The sequence below is a fragment of the Mesocricetus auratus genome, unplaced genomic scaffold, assembly GCF_017639785.1.
Source record: "Mesocricetus auratus isolate SY011 unplaced genomic scaffold, BCM_Maur_2.0 Super-Scaffold_100038, whole genome shotgun sequence".
Taxonomy (NCBI): Eukaryota; Metazoa; Chordata; class Mammalia; order Rodentia; family Cricetidae; genus Mesocricetus; species Mesocricetus auratus.
This window is the reverse complement of record NW_024429216.1, coordinates 8,028,003-8,041,170: the sequence shown is the minus strand read 5'-3', so window position 1 is coordinate 8,041,170 and position 13,168 is coordinate 8,028,003.

Here is a 13,168-nt window from a genome sequence, read left to right as displayed (position 1 = left end):
AGGACCTCTGGAAGAGCAGTCAGTGCTCTTAACCTCTGAGCCATCTCTCCAGCCCTTCTTCTATTTCTTTAAGGGATTTCCTCGTTTCCTCTTTCAGGGTCTCTATTATCTTCATGACATCATTTTTAAGGTCTGCCTCCTCCGATTCATCTATGTAGTGCTTTTCAGGTCTTGCTGATTTTGGTTCTCTCGATTCTGGTGGAGTCATTCATGTTGGTCTTTTTTTGTTTTGTTTTGTTTTTGTTTTTGTTTTTTTTGAGACAGGGTTTCTCTATTGTTTTGGAGGCTCTCCTGGAACTGGATTTGTAGACCAGGATGCTTCGAACTCACAGAGATCCGCCTGCCTCTGCCTCCCGAGTGCTGGGATTAAAGGCGTGTGCCACCACCTCCCGGCAACCTGGATGCAATTCTTGCTTTCCCTGGCCAGTTGCTCTACACAGAGATCATAGTCCAGTCCCTCACCTTTTCCCCAGACCTAGGTCCTTTCAGAATGGACCCAGGGAGAAGCCTGGCATAGCACACGATTATAATCCCAGCACTGGAGGCTGAAGTAGGAGCGTTGAGTTAAAAGCCAGCCAGGGCTACATAATGAGACCCTGTTTATAAATAACAGACTGGAATCAGGAAACCTGGAGCCTCCGACCTACTATGGTAGTCCCGCCCCAACAACCATGGTGAGCAACTCCATACTCACTACGCGGGAAATCTCCCTTTCCCCCAACCCCTGTGGAGCCCACCCCATGTGCCCCTTTCCCAGGAGCATCCAGGATGGTCCTCATCGGTCATTCTCATTCAAGCTGGAAGGATCTGGGCTCCGGGGAGGTTCTGGGAAGCTTCACCTCCCGATGCTACAGCGACTCGGCCCCACGGGTGTCCACCTGCAGTATGGCTAGCCTGGATGTGAGAGCCTTGCATCCCCCTATGGCGACAGCCGTATAGTAGGGCAGAGGCTGGAGCGGAGTGGGAGAGCGCCCCCTGGTGGCCGTGGCTGCCCCAAACAGGAGTGGCCTGAGTGCTGGCTTTGCAAAACAGCTCCACTCACAAGGAGTGGGAGTCAGAACATCATTTTTGGAAAAAACAACTGTCGTCGGGGCCAGGAGGAACGTGATCCCCCAAGCCCTGGCTCAGCGGTTTGCTCCTCTGGGAAGTCTGGTTGACTGCCGCAGTTCAGATCCGGCGATTCTGTTGGACTCGTGTCACGGCGGGAGTGTCAACCTGAGGCTGCCAAGTCAGGCGGGAACTCCTCTGCCCCAAACGGTCCGCACTGTCCTGCCGGCACCTGCCACTCTGTCTTGCGATCCTTCTCACTCCTCCTCCCACCTTACCCTCGGCGTCGCCCCATCCTGCCTGTGTGTGCCATTTCGGCCACCTAACTTCTCCCTGCACCCCGCCCTGCTCCCCCCACACTCCAAGCTCCTACCCCACGCCCTGACTGCCCTGCACACCCCCGCCCCCTGACTCTGCCGAGGAGTATTAGTACGGCCTCACAGATTTTATTTTGTTCATCAGCCGGGCGGTGGTGGCGCGCGCTCCGGAGGCAGAGACAGGCGGATTTCAGTGAGTTCGAGGTCAACCTCGGCTACAAAGCGAGTTCCAGGACTGTTACTCAGAGAAACCCTGTCTCGAAGAAAGAAAAGAAAAGAAAGAAAAAAGTACGGGGGTGTGGAGATGGCTGGCGGTTAAGAGCACTGGCTGCTCTCTCAGAGGTCCTGGGTTCAAAACCCAGCACCCACATGGAGGCTGTGACGCCCAGTTCCAGGCGATCCAATACCCTCTTCTGGTCTCTGCAGGCACTGCACGTATATGGTGCACAGACACGCAGGCAAAAAGACACATGCACATCAAATAAAAATACGTCTAGCCGGGTGGTGGTGGTGCACACCTTTAATCCCAGCACTCGGGCGGCAGAGGCAGGCGGATCTCTGTGAGTTCGAGGCCGGGCTGGACTGACAGACTCCAAAACAATACAGAGAAACCCTGTCTCGTAAAACAAAAAAAAAAGTCTAAAATAATATATAATCTACTTATAAAATTCACATTTTTAAATGGTCTAATGATCTGAGATGATTTTACAGTTGAGCATCCATCACCGCGGTTCCATTTTAGAACATTAAGATCATTCCAAAAAAGATCTCCCTAACCCTGTGGACTCGATTCTCATCGCCACCCTAGGCCACTACTGGTGTTTGTCACATCTCCCACCCTTCCCCGCACACCCAAGTCCCATTCCCTTCCCACAATCCATATGGTGGAAAAAAGAGAACAGACTCCCAAACTTGTCCGTCCACACACACACACACACACACACACGTTGCGCCCTTCCCCCATGGGGGTCTGTCTGCTGACTGCTTGTGCTGGGGGCTTTTAGCTAAACACTTCTCACCCCCTCCTCTCATCGAGGCCAGCAACAAGTTCCTGTTACCCATCCTTTGTTGAAATGCTAATTCCTGTTTGGGGCCACCTTTTGCTGGAGGGCCCTGGGAACAGAGCTTCCACCTGGGGGATTTTCCACCCTGCCTGCCTTGGGTATTTAAGGTTCCACCCCTGCCAGAGTAAATGCTGCTCTCCTGGTAAGAATGAGCCGCTGTCTTTGTCTTCATTTTACATCCTTAGCCCTTTGCCTTGGATCGTTGTGAAGTTTGGTAGCGCCATAGCCACGAACACACCTGTGGCCCGCTACAGATGGAGGTCCCACCGAGATTGGAAAAGAAGAGAAACTGCTAAGGAATTACACTCGAATGCTGGCCAGCAAGTAAGGTAGCAGGGTGTATTTGGATAGGGGTACCAAGTTTAGGGTACCGAGTTAGGCCCCAGTTGGTGGGTCAGCCTCAACAGAGGGGTGTCTTTTTTTTTTTTTTGGTTTTTCGAGACAGGGTTTCTCTGTATTGTTTTGGAAGCTGTCCTGGAACTCACTCTGTAGACCAAGCTGGCCTCGAACTCACAGAGATCCGCCTGCCTCTGCCTCCTGAGTGCTGGGATTAAAGGCATGCGCCACCAACGCACGGCTCAGAGGGGTGTCTTAAAGTTAGGCTCCAGCCCTGACTTGACCCATCGTGGTCAAAATTGTCAGGGAATTCCTGAGAGCCCACCCCCACAGAAAGCCAGCCAGCATTCTTCTTAAGGTTAGGAGTGAGCATATTAGGTATGGGTGCTGCTAGTTCCTACCCTGTTTTGGAGGACCATTTGATACAATTGTTACAATGTCAGGGCACAATTATCAGACATAAGACAGCTAAGAACTTCTTGAAAACTATACATAAGGTCAGCCCTTGGTTTTTGGTCTCTGGTGATCTTAATTCCCTTGATTGGAACCAGGTTAGAGTGGACCCACAAAGAACTTTACATAACGAAGGGCCAAACTCCATACCAATTGTTGCCTTTTCTCTGTGGCGTCTTGTTAAGGGCGCACTTATTAGTGATAATGTGGTAATAAAGGAGCAGGTCAGGAAAACTAAGGATGCCTTCACTGAGGCTCAAGACCTAGAGTCTGTTAGATTAGTTCAAGCTTCCAATGCTTCCGCTTCTGAGTCCTCTCCCTCTTCAGTGGCTGAGATGGAGAAAGGTGTCCTCCAATTAAAAAACAAATTTAAAAAATGCTCCCTTGAGCCGCGTCCCCCTACCTGTAATCCTGAACATTCCAGTCCTCTCTGTCTCCCTTCAGTCCCTCCTGAAATGCAGAAGGGCGGAATGATGTTTCCGGGTATAGAGACAGTTAATCCTCAAGGCCAGAGTCGGAGAGAGCACTCCCCTCTCAGCTTTAAGGATATAAAACAGTTGAAGGAGGCGGTTCTGGCATATGGGCCTCATGCCCCTTCACTCTGGCCATCTTTGAATCCTTTTCAGCCTTAAATTGTACCCCCAGTGATTGGCAACAATTGTGTCGTGCTACGTTGTCTGGGGGAGATTATTTGATCTGGAGGGGTGAATACCAAGAATTGTATAACCAGATGGCGCAGAGTAACGCAGCTGCCGGTTTTCCTAATAGGAATTTAGAAATGCTTACTGGCACGGGAGCCTATGCAACTCTAGGCCAGCAAATTCTTTATGACCCAGCTGTTTATGCACAGATCTCAGCAGCCTCCGGCTGTGCATGGAAAGCCTTGCCTAATAAGGCCGCAGGAGACCAACTTTCTAAGATCCTACAGGGACCGTCTGAACCCTATTCCGAGTTTGTGGACCGGCTCCTACAACTTACAGGTTGTATATTTGGGAATACTGATAATGCTATGCCTTTGGTAAGACAATTAGCTTTTGAAAACGCTAACAAATACTGTAAGGATGCTTTACGGCCTCACAAAACCAGGAGCCTCAATGATTATATTCGCATTTGTAAAGATATAGATAAATATCACATTATGGGACAAGTTATCGCTGCTGCTATGCAGGGAAATAGAAAGGTCAGTGAGGGGCCTAGACCTAAGACATGCTTCAGATGAAAGCAAACAGGCCACTTTCAGAAAAATTGTCCTGCTAAGGACTCTGTTGCACCCCCTCAATCAGAGCCAGGTCTTTGCCCCCTCTGTAAAAGAGGATATCATTGGGCCAGAAATTGTCGATCTAAGACTGTTGTACAGGGCTACCCTCTCCAACCTTCAGGAATCAGGAGTCGGGGTCCCCTCTGGACCCCTTACTCCCAGGTGTACGGAGTTCTGGATACACCTGTTCCCTGCCCTATCCAGGACCTTGTCAGAGGTACCCCAGGTAATGCAGGACTGGAACTCTGTTCCTCTACCAGAGCAGTTTTGACTCCTTAGATGGGATCCCAAGCTTTGCACATAGGAGTAAAGGGCCCTTTTCCACCAGGCTCAATTGGGTTGTTTTTAGGAAGTAGTAGCGCTCTACTTAAGGGAGTTAGAGTCATTCTGGGAGTTATTGATGAAAATACAGAAGGAGAGATCAAAATTATGGTGGAAGCTGGCAAGGGAGTCACTGTTACACCCCAAGAGGCTATAATTGCTCAATTAAATTTGTCCCCTAAGTTTACAACTAATAATCCCTTCCTTAAGCCTGTAAGAAGAGAAGGAGGGTTTGGATCTACAGGACCTATGGAGTCCAGATCAATGATGACCCTAACTATTGAGGGACAGATCTTTCAGGGACTCGTAAATTCTGCTACAGACACATCAGTCATTTCTCTTAACCATTGGCCCCAGGCTTAGCCCCTACAAGAATCAGATAGCAGCTTACAGGACATAGGCATAGCAAAGCCACCTAGTAAAAGTTCCCATCTATTAACTTGGAAAGATGATGAGGAACACTCTGGTATATTTCAGCCCTTTATCTTGCCTCACATTCTGACCAGTCTCTGAGGCAGAGATATCCTAAAGGCCATGGGGGCCATACTGACCACATCCTTTATACAACATATTCTTAGGGAACAGGCTTATTGCCCAGGCAAAGGTATTGGAAAGAGTCTACAGGGCGATCCCCTGCCTGTGTCTGAAACCCCCAGTGCAGAGATCTCCTGGAGACCAGAGAGGATTGGGACATTTTTAGTGGGGGCCATTGTTCCACAGCCTCAAATGCCTCCAATTCCTATCACTTGGAGAAATGATGAACCCGTATGGGTGGAACAATGGCCCCTATCCAAAGTAAAGTTGGAGGCTGCTCTTGCTTTGGTCCAGGAACAACTCGATGCTGGCATCTTTTTTTTTTTTTTTTTTTTTTTTGGTTTTTCGAGACAGGGTTTCTCTGTGGCTTTGGAGGCTGTCCTGGAACTCGCTCTGTAGACCAGGCTGGCCTCGAACTCACAGAGATCCGCCTGCTTCTGCCTCCCGAGTGCTGGGATTAAAGGCATGCGCCACTAACGCCCGGCTGGATGCTGGCATCTTGTCCCCTCCACCTCTCCCTGGAATACCCCCATATATGTTATTAAGAAAAAATCAGGTAAGTGGAGGCTGTTACAAGATCTGAGACAGGTTAATAAGACCATGATGCTCACGGATGCCACCCAGCCAGGGCTGCCAACCCCTGTGGCCATCCCTAAAGACTGGCACCTGCTTGTGATAGATTTAAAGTATTATATTTTTAATATTCCTTTACACCCTGCTGATTGTCAGTGTTTTGCTTTCAGTGTTTGAACTTAAGAGAGCCTTATAAGAGATATCAGTGGGTAGTTTTGCCCCAAGGCATGGCTAACAACCCTACTACCATGTGTCAAATTTGTGTTTCTCAGGCTATAGAACCAGTCACACAAAAATATCCTCAATTATATATAATTCATTATATGGATGATTTACTGTTGGCTGCACCAAAAGAAAAGCCGGCCGTTGGTGGCTCACGCCTTTAATCCCAGCACTCGGGAGGCAGAGGCAGGTGGATCTCTGTGAGTTTGAGGCCAGCCTGGTCTACAAGAGTTAGTTCCAGGACAGCCTCCAAAGACACAGAGAAACCCTGTCTCAAAAAACCAAAAAAAAAAAAAAAAAAAAAAGCTATTACTGTCTGCCTTTGGGGATGTTCTGACCACTTTAGGGTTAGCTGGCTTACAATTAGCATCAAAGAAGGTACAGAAGGAGTTTCCATATCATCTAGGACACCGCTTGCTTCATAATGGGGTGCACCCTCAAAAGGTCAGTCTTTGCCTGGACACCCTTAAGACGTTAAATGACTTTCAAAAGCTTCTGGGAGATATCAGCTGGATCAGACCTAGCTTAAAAATTACTACTGGGGGCGCCGGGTGGTGGGGGCGCACGCCTTTAATCCCAGCACTGGGGAGGCAGAGGCGGGCGGATCTCTGAGTTCAAGGCCAGCCTGGTCTACAAAGTGAGTTTCAGGACAGCCTCCAAAGCTACAGAGAAACCCTGTCTCGAAAAACCAAAAAAAAAAAAAAAAAATTACTACTAGGCAACTTAAACTTCTTTTTGTTATATTACAAGGTGATCTGATCCCAACTCTCCCAGAGTCCTCACTACAGCGGGATGGGAGTGTTTTCATTTGATTGAAAAGGCCTTAGAGGGGCTCGTTTGTATTATATAGACCATGCCCAGCCGCTAAAATTGTTAGTGTCTTATTCTGCTCATGCTCCTACGGGAGATTTTTGTCAAGAGAGTCCCATTCTTTGGGTTTGAGCTTCCCCTTCTAAATCTGTGGTGTCCTACCCCCAAGCTATAGTTGAACTCCTGTTTAAAGCACAAAAAATTGCCTTACAAACCTTTGGTAAGCAGCCAGGTCAGGTTGTTACACCTTTGTCCTGCCAACAAATAGAGTGGCTACAAAATAATAATTGTGACTGGGCCATTTTCCTCTCTGTTACTCAGAGTTGTTTTGATAATCATTACCCATCCAACAATTTGGTTTCTTTTTTTAAATGCATCCTTTGATTTTCCCAAAAATTGTAGTCTGTCATGTGTTATCCGATTTTTAATTCCTGCAACTTTCAGCACTGGCCTTGGCTCTACAACTCTTCCCCACGGAAGCGTTAAACCGTTATACTGATAGTCAATATGTTGCTCACATTATCCAACCCTTGGAGATTGCTGCCTATGTCGCGCCCATCTCTAGGATACAAGAGAGTTTATTACAGGTACAAGGTCTGCTATGGCAACGGAGCAAACCTGTATTTGTGGGACATCTTAGGGCCCACACCCCTTTTCCAGGGCCCCTCAGCGAAGGAAATCTCACGGCTGACAGGTATGCTCATATTGGTGTGGTTTTACAAGGGCTCACTAAAGCACAATCCCTACATAAACACTTTCATCTTAGCCCAGGGTCCTTAAGCTTTCATACTGGGATTACCTAAGAACAGGCTGTTCAAATAGTTAAGGATTGCCCTCTTGGCGTAGAATTTCTTCCTGTGCCTCACTTGAGAGTTAATCCTCGAGGACTTTTGCCTAACCACATTTGGCAAATACATGTAACACATGTGCCATCCTTTGGTAAATTACAATTTGTCGATGTTTCTGTAGACACTTTTTCCCACCTGATATTCGCCTCTGCCCACTCTGGTGAAAAAGTGAAATCTCTTAAGAACCACTGTTTACAGGCTTTTGCTTACATGGGGGACCCAAAACAAACTAAGACCGAAATGGGCCTGCCTATGTCAGCAGAGGTTTCAATCACTTTTGTCTAGATTTTCATGTTTCCCCCAAAACTGGAATTCCTTACAACCCCTGAGGGCAGGCTATTGTGGAATTGTGCTCATCGTACTCTAAAAGCCTATTTAGCTAAAGAAGGGGGATCTTGAGGGCCACCTTGGCTCCCCTCACTCTACTCTATCATTTATCCTCTATATCTTAAATTTTTAAATTGTGGATGCTTCTGGAAACTCTACAGCAGATTGTCATTGGCAGTCTGCTGTACAGCAAAAACCTCTAGTTAAATGGGAAGACCTAACCTCGGGTCTTTGGAAAGGACCAGATCCAGTTTTGGTTTGGGCCCGGGGGTATGTTTGTGTAGTCCCAAAGGATGGTGAGTACCGAATTTGGGTTCCAGAGCATTGAGTGCACTCTGTTCCTGCTGATACTCATCAGCCGCCAATAGACTCATTAGGCTTTAATGAGGAACCCACCTGTCCTGATGCTGGCGGGTCTTCAGTGTCAGGAGTATCCAGCTTTAATCAGCCTCAACCGTAACCTAGGAAAGGCAGCCCTCAGGATGGATTTGCCGGCTTGGACATTTGCTAATTCAATAACACTCCCTCGGGAGAAATGTTTAATTATGTCCTCCAGGAATGCCGCTTGAGAAGCTGTTGATCAGCCTTGGTGGTCCGTGTCCCAGGTGTCATGCTTATTCCAGTGGAACACTCAGGAGAGAACCAACTCGTCCTCACATGACACGAGAGTGACTTTGACATCATTGCCGCTGCAGTTTTTGGCTTCCCTATCCCTTAGCCAGTTAGCATGGCAGGCAAACTGGATAAACCCCAGGGGGGATGCCTCTACCCTAGTTCCCAAATTTATTAAATCTTAATAATTAACAACTGGACTTAATTGGCTATTCTAACTGAGATCAGGGTGCCTCCCTTTTGGGAGACCCCCATCTTAACAGGACTGCAGCAGACAGGTCTATTACTTAAGATACGAGTGGGTTGCTAGCCCTTGGGATTATGACCTTGGGCAACTCAGTCTTCAGCCCTAGTTTGCCTTTTGGAAAGGCCACAAGCCCAGAGCCATTTTCTTACAAAGCAGATCATGCTTTCCTTGTCAACAGACAACCCCTCAGTGCAGGCCTGGTTGAGCCAGCAAGACAAATGAGTTATCAGTGACGGGTACGTTCCGGGGGACAGCTACCAACCTAAGACAGAGGGTTTGTGAGGCCTGGACAGACTTCTCATTGACGGGTAAGGTAGATGTTAACGTCCCGGGCAACCTAAGCCAGATGCTCATTTTTTAATTATAAAAGGGGGATTTGTTGTGCCCTTCCCCCATGAGGTCTGTCTGCTGACTGCTTGTGCTGGGGGCTTTTAGCTAAACACTTCTCACCCCCTCCTCTCAGCGAGGCCTGCAGCAAGTACCTGTCACCCATCCTTTGTTGAAAAGCTAATTCCTGTTTGGGGCCACCTTTTGCTGGAGGGCCCTGGGAACAGGGCTTCCACCTTGGGGATTTTCCACCCTGCCTGCCTTGGGTATTTAAGGCTCCACCCCTGCAAGAATAAATGCTGTTCTCCTGGTAAGAATGAGCCGCTGTCTTTGTCTTCATTTTACATCCTTAGCCCTTTGCCTCAGATCGTTGTGAAGTTTGGTAGCGCCATAGCCACGAACACACCTGCTGCTTGCCACACACACACACACACACACACAAGACTTGACATTTATTTATTTATCTATCTATTTATTTATTTATTTGCTTACTTACTTAGAAACAGAGTCTCCTGTGTTCTTACCTGATTTCTTTGCTATAAAGAGGGAGGATGGGATGGGGCATTGGTGGCTCACGCCTTTAATCCCAGCACTTGGGAGGCAGAGGCAGGTGGATCTCTGTGAGTTCGAGACCAGCCTGGTCTACAAGAGCTAGTTCCAGGACAGCCTCCAAAGCCACAGAGAAACCCTGTCTCGAAAAAAAAAAAAAAAAAAAAAAAGGAGGGAGGATGGACTGGTGGCTGGTGAGGGAGATGTGACAGGCACTGAGTGACAAGTAATAGTAGACCCTGAACTGTGATTATGAGCTACAGTGCATCAGATGACGTGGGACCAGGTGTTGTGTACCTGGGCTACAGCGCTCAACAAGTTGCCTGGGTGTGAGAAAGAGACTGTTCATAGAGGAGAATGTCCTGATTCCTGGGTAATGTCCATTGAAATCCTTGGGAGCTAAGGTCACAAGATGATGGCAAGAAAACAATTTCTTTCAAGACAGGGTTTCTCTGTGTAACAGTCCTGGCTGTCCTAGAACTTGCTCTGTACACCAGGCTGGCTTTGAACTCAAAAGACATCCACCTGCCTCTGCTTCCCAAGTGCTGGGATTAAGGGTATGTGCCATCACTGCATTGAGAGAGAGAGGGAGAGAGAGACACAGAGACAGAGAGAGAGAGAGATCTTAGATTGGTAGAAAGACAGAAAAGAGAAAGAAAGAGCCGGGCATTGGTGGCGCATGCCTTTAATCCCAGCACTTGGGAGGCAGAGGCAGGCAGATCTTGTAAGACTCCGAATTTATAGAAATAAAATATAAGCTTAAACAGGGAGGGCACCCCACTAGAGAACTTGGGAAGTGAACAAAGGACCCCATCCCAGGAACCGGCCATACCACAGAATGGAATGTATGGTTTAGAGACCTTAATTGCAGAAGGGCTGTAAATCGCCACAGAATGGAATGTATGGTTTAGCAACCTTAATTGCAGAAGGGCTATAAATCCACAAAAGGCCAATTATGGGCTGCTGACCATCTGTGAAGAACTGAAGAACTGACCAGGGAGTCAGAGATGGGCAAAAAAGACTAGTAGGAAACAAGGAGATAACACTATTTACTTAGGGAGAGATAATTAACTCATGCCAAGGTTTGAGGAATTTACAACATGAAGGTCAGGAAGACATCTACTTCCCTGGGTTGGGAGTTACGTACCCCCTTCCCCCGTCACGAGATAGGGACCCCTCCCAAAAGCTTGTGGTTTTTGTCTTTAAAAGCTGATTGTAACTGAACCTCGGGGCCAATCGGTCTAAAAGCTGACCGAGAGGCCCATCTGCAGATGCTTAATTAAAGCCTCTTGCGTGTTGCATCAATTGGCGCGTGGACTCTTGATTCTTGGGGTGATGAATCCAGCTTGGGGACCCCTCAATTCGGGGTACACCAACAATCTCTGTGAGTTCGAGGCCAGCCTGGTCTGCAAGAGCTAGTTCCAGGACAGCCTCCAAAGCCACAGAGAAACCCTGTCTCGGAAAAAAAAGAGAGAGAGAAAGAAAAAAAGAAATGGAGATGTGTTTTGAACTACTAAAAAAATTGTATTATGTAGCTTAAGTCCAAAAGCCCACATAGATGTTTGTCTTTTTGTTGTTTTTGAGACAGGCTCTTGTGCAGTCTAGGCTGGCCTCCAACCATTTCTGGTCCTTCTACCCGTAGCTCCTGAGGGCCAGGATTGCAGGCATACACCACCACACCCCCTAGATGTCTGCTGATAAGTATAAATAGAGAGGGAGAAGCCACAAGAGAGGGAAACCCAGCCAGTTATTAGGGAGTGGTAAGTCCAGGGCTGGGGTGTGACTCTGGTGTCCTGCTCATCTAGAATTCACAGTGAGGGCTGGAGGCATGGCTCCATAGCAGAAAACACACCTGTAAATCCAACTCCAAGGTGGAAAGAGAGAGACTGAAACTTGCTGCCTCCAAGCCTAGCCAGGAAAACACCAATCCCAGATTGTAGGAGAGACCCTGCCTAAAAGGAATAAGTACGGGGTAATAGAGGTTACTCAGCACCCTTTTCTAGCCTCTGTAGTGTGCATAGGCTCAGGCACCCGCACACATGTGTTCATACACACACACACACACACACACACACACACACACACACACACACACGTGCACACGTTCATACACACACACACACACACACACTCTAAAAGACATTCTCCCGTATGGCATTGAATGTATAGCTCAGTGGTAGAGCAATTGTCCAGCCCCAGGTTCCATCTCCAGCATTGTAAGAAAAATAGTAAGTCAGCCAGGCGTTGGTGGCGCACGCCTTTAATCCCAGCACTCGGGAGGCAGAGGCCAGCCTGGTCTACAAGAGCTAGTTCCAGGACAGCCTCCAAAGCCACAGAGAAACCCTGTCTCAAAACCAAAAAAAAAAAAAAAAAAAAAAAAGAAAAGAAAAATAGTAAATCAAAAATAGAACTTGCCAGTCGGGCGGTGGTGTCACACGCCTTTAATCCCAGCACTGGGGAGGCAGAGGCACACAAATCTCTGAGTTCCAGGCCAGCCTGGTCTACAAAGCTAGTTCCAGGATAGTCAGGGCTACACAGAGAAACCCTGTCTCAAAAAAAAAAAAAAAAAGAAAAAAGAATGAGGGAGATAGGCTTGAAGCTTAAGAAAAACTCACTGGGTGCCTCTCAGAGGCAAGTCTTGCAGGAGGCCTGACCCAGAAAGACAGTGAGTTCAAGGCCAACCTGAGATACATACAGAGCTCCAAGACACCCTAAGTGCAAAATCATGGCCCTGTCTCAAGAGAAAAGAATTAGTAAAACAATAGAAAAAGAAAAAGCAGAAACTGTACATACCACACACACACAATAGAGCAACAAAGGGAGCTGAACACAGAATGAAGTAAGTCTAACAGGAAATTGAAGTTGGGCAGCAGGCCCTGCCCGGCCTCCAGCAGTGGGCTCATCCTGAGGACTGAAGATCCCAGCAGAGGCCTGGACCAGATGACACAGGGCATGCCAGAAACACAGGGTAACAGGTGGGTGGACAGGGCCCTTTCTGGGTGTGTCTGTCCCGAGTAGCTCCAGCTATGTTGCTGGAGGTTCCAGCGTGCCGAGGATGGGTGGCCAGGAACACAAACTTCTTACTGTAGGAGGCTGGGTCAGAGAGGCTAGATTAGAGTGTGGGCGTGAATCCTCCTCATCCCCCTTCCTCTCTCTTCCTCACCCTTCCTCTCCCTTCCTCCCTCCCCCCCACTTCCTTTTCTGAGACAGTCTCATACAGCTCAGTGTTCTGTCTACATGCCAGCAGAGGGCGCCAGATCTCATTACAGATGGTTGGGAGCCACCATGTGGTTGCTGGGAATTGAACTCAGGACCTCTGGAAG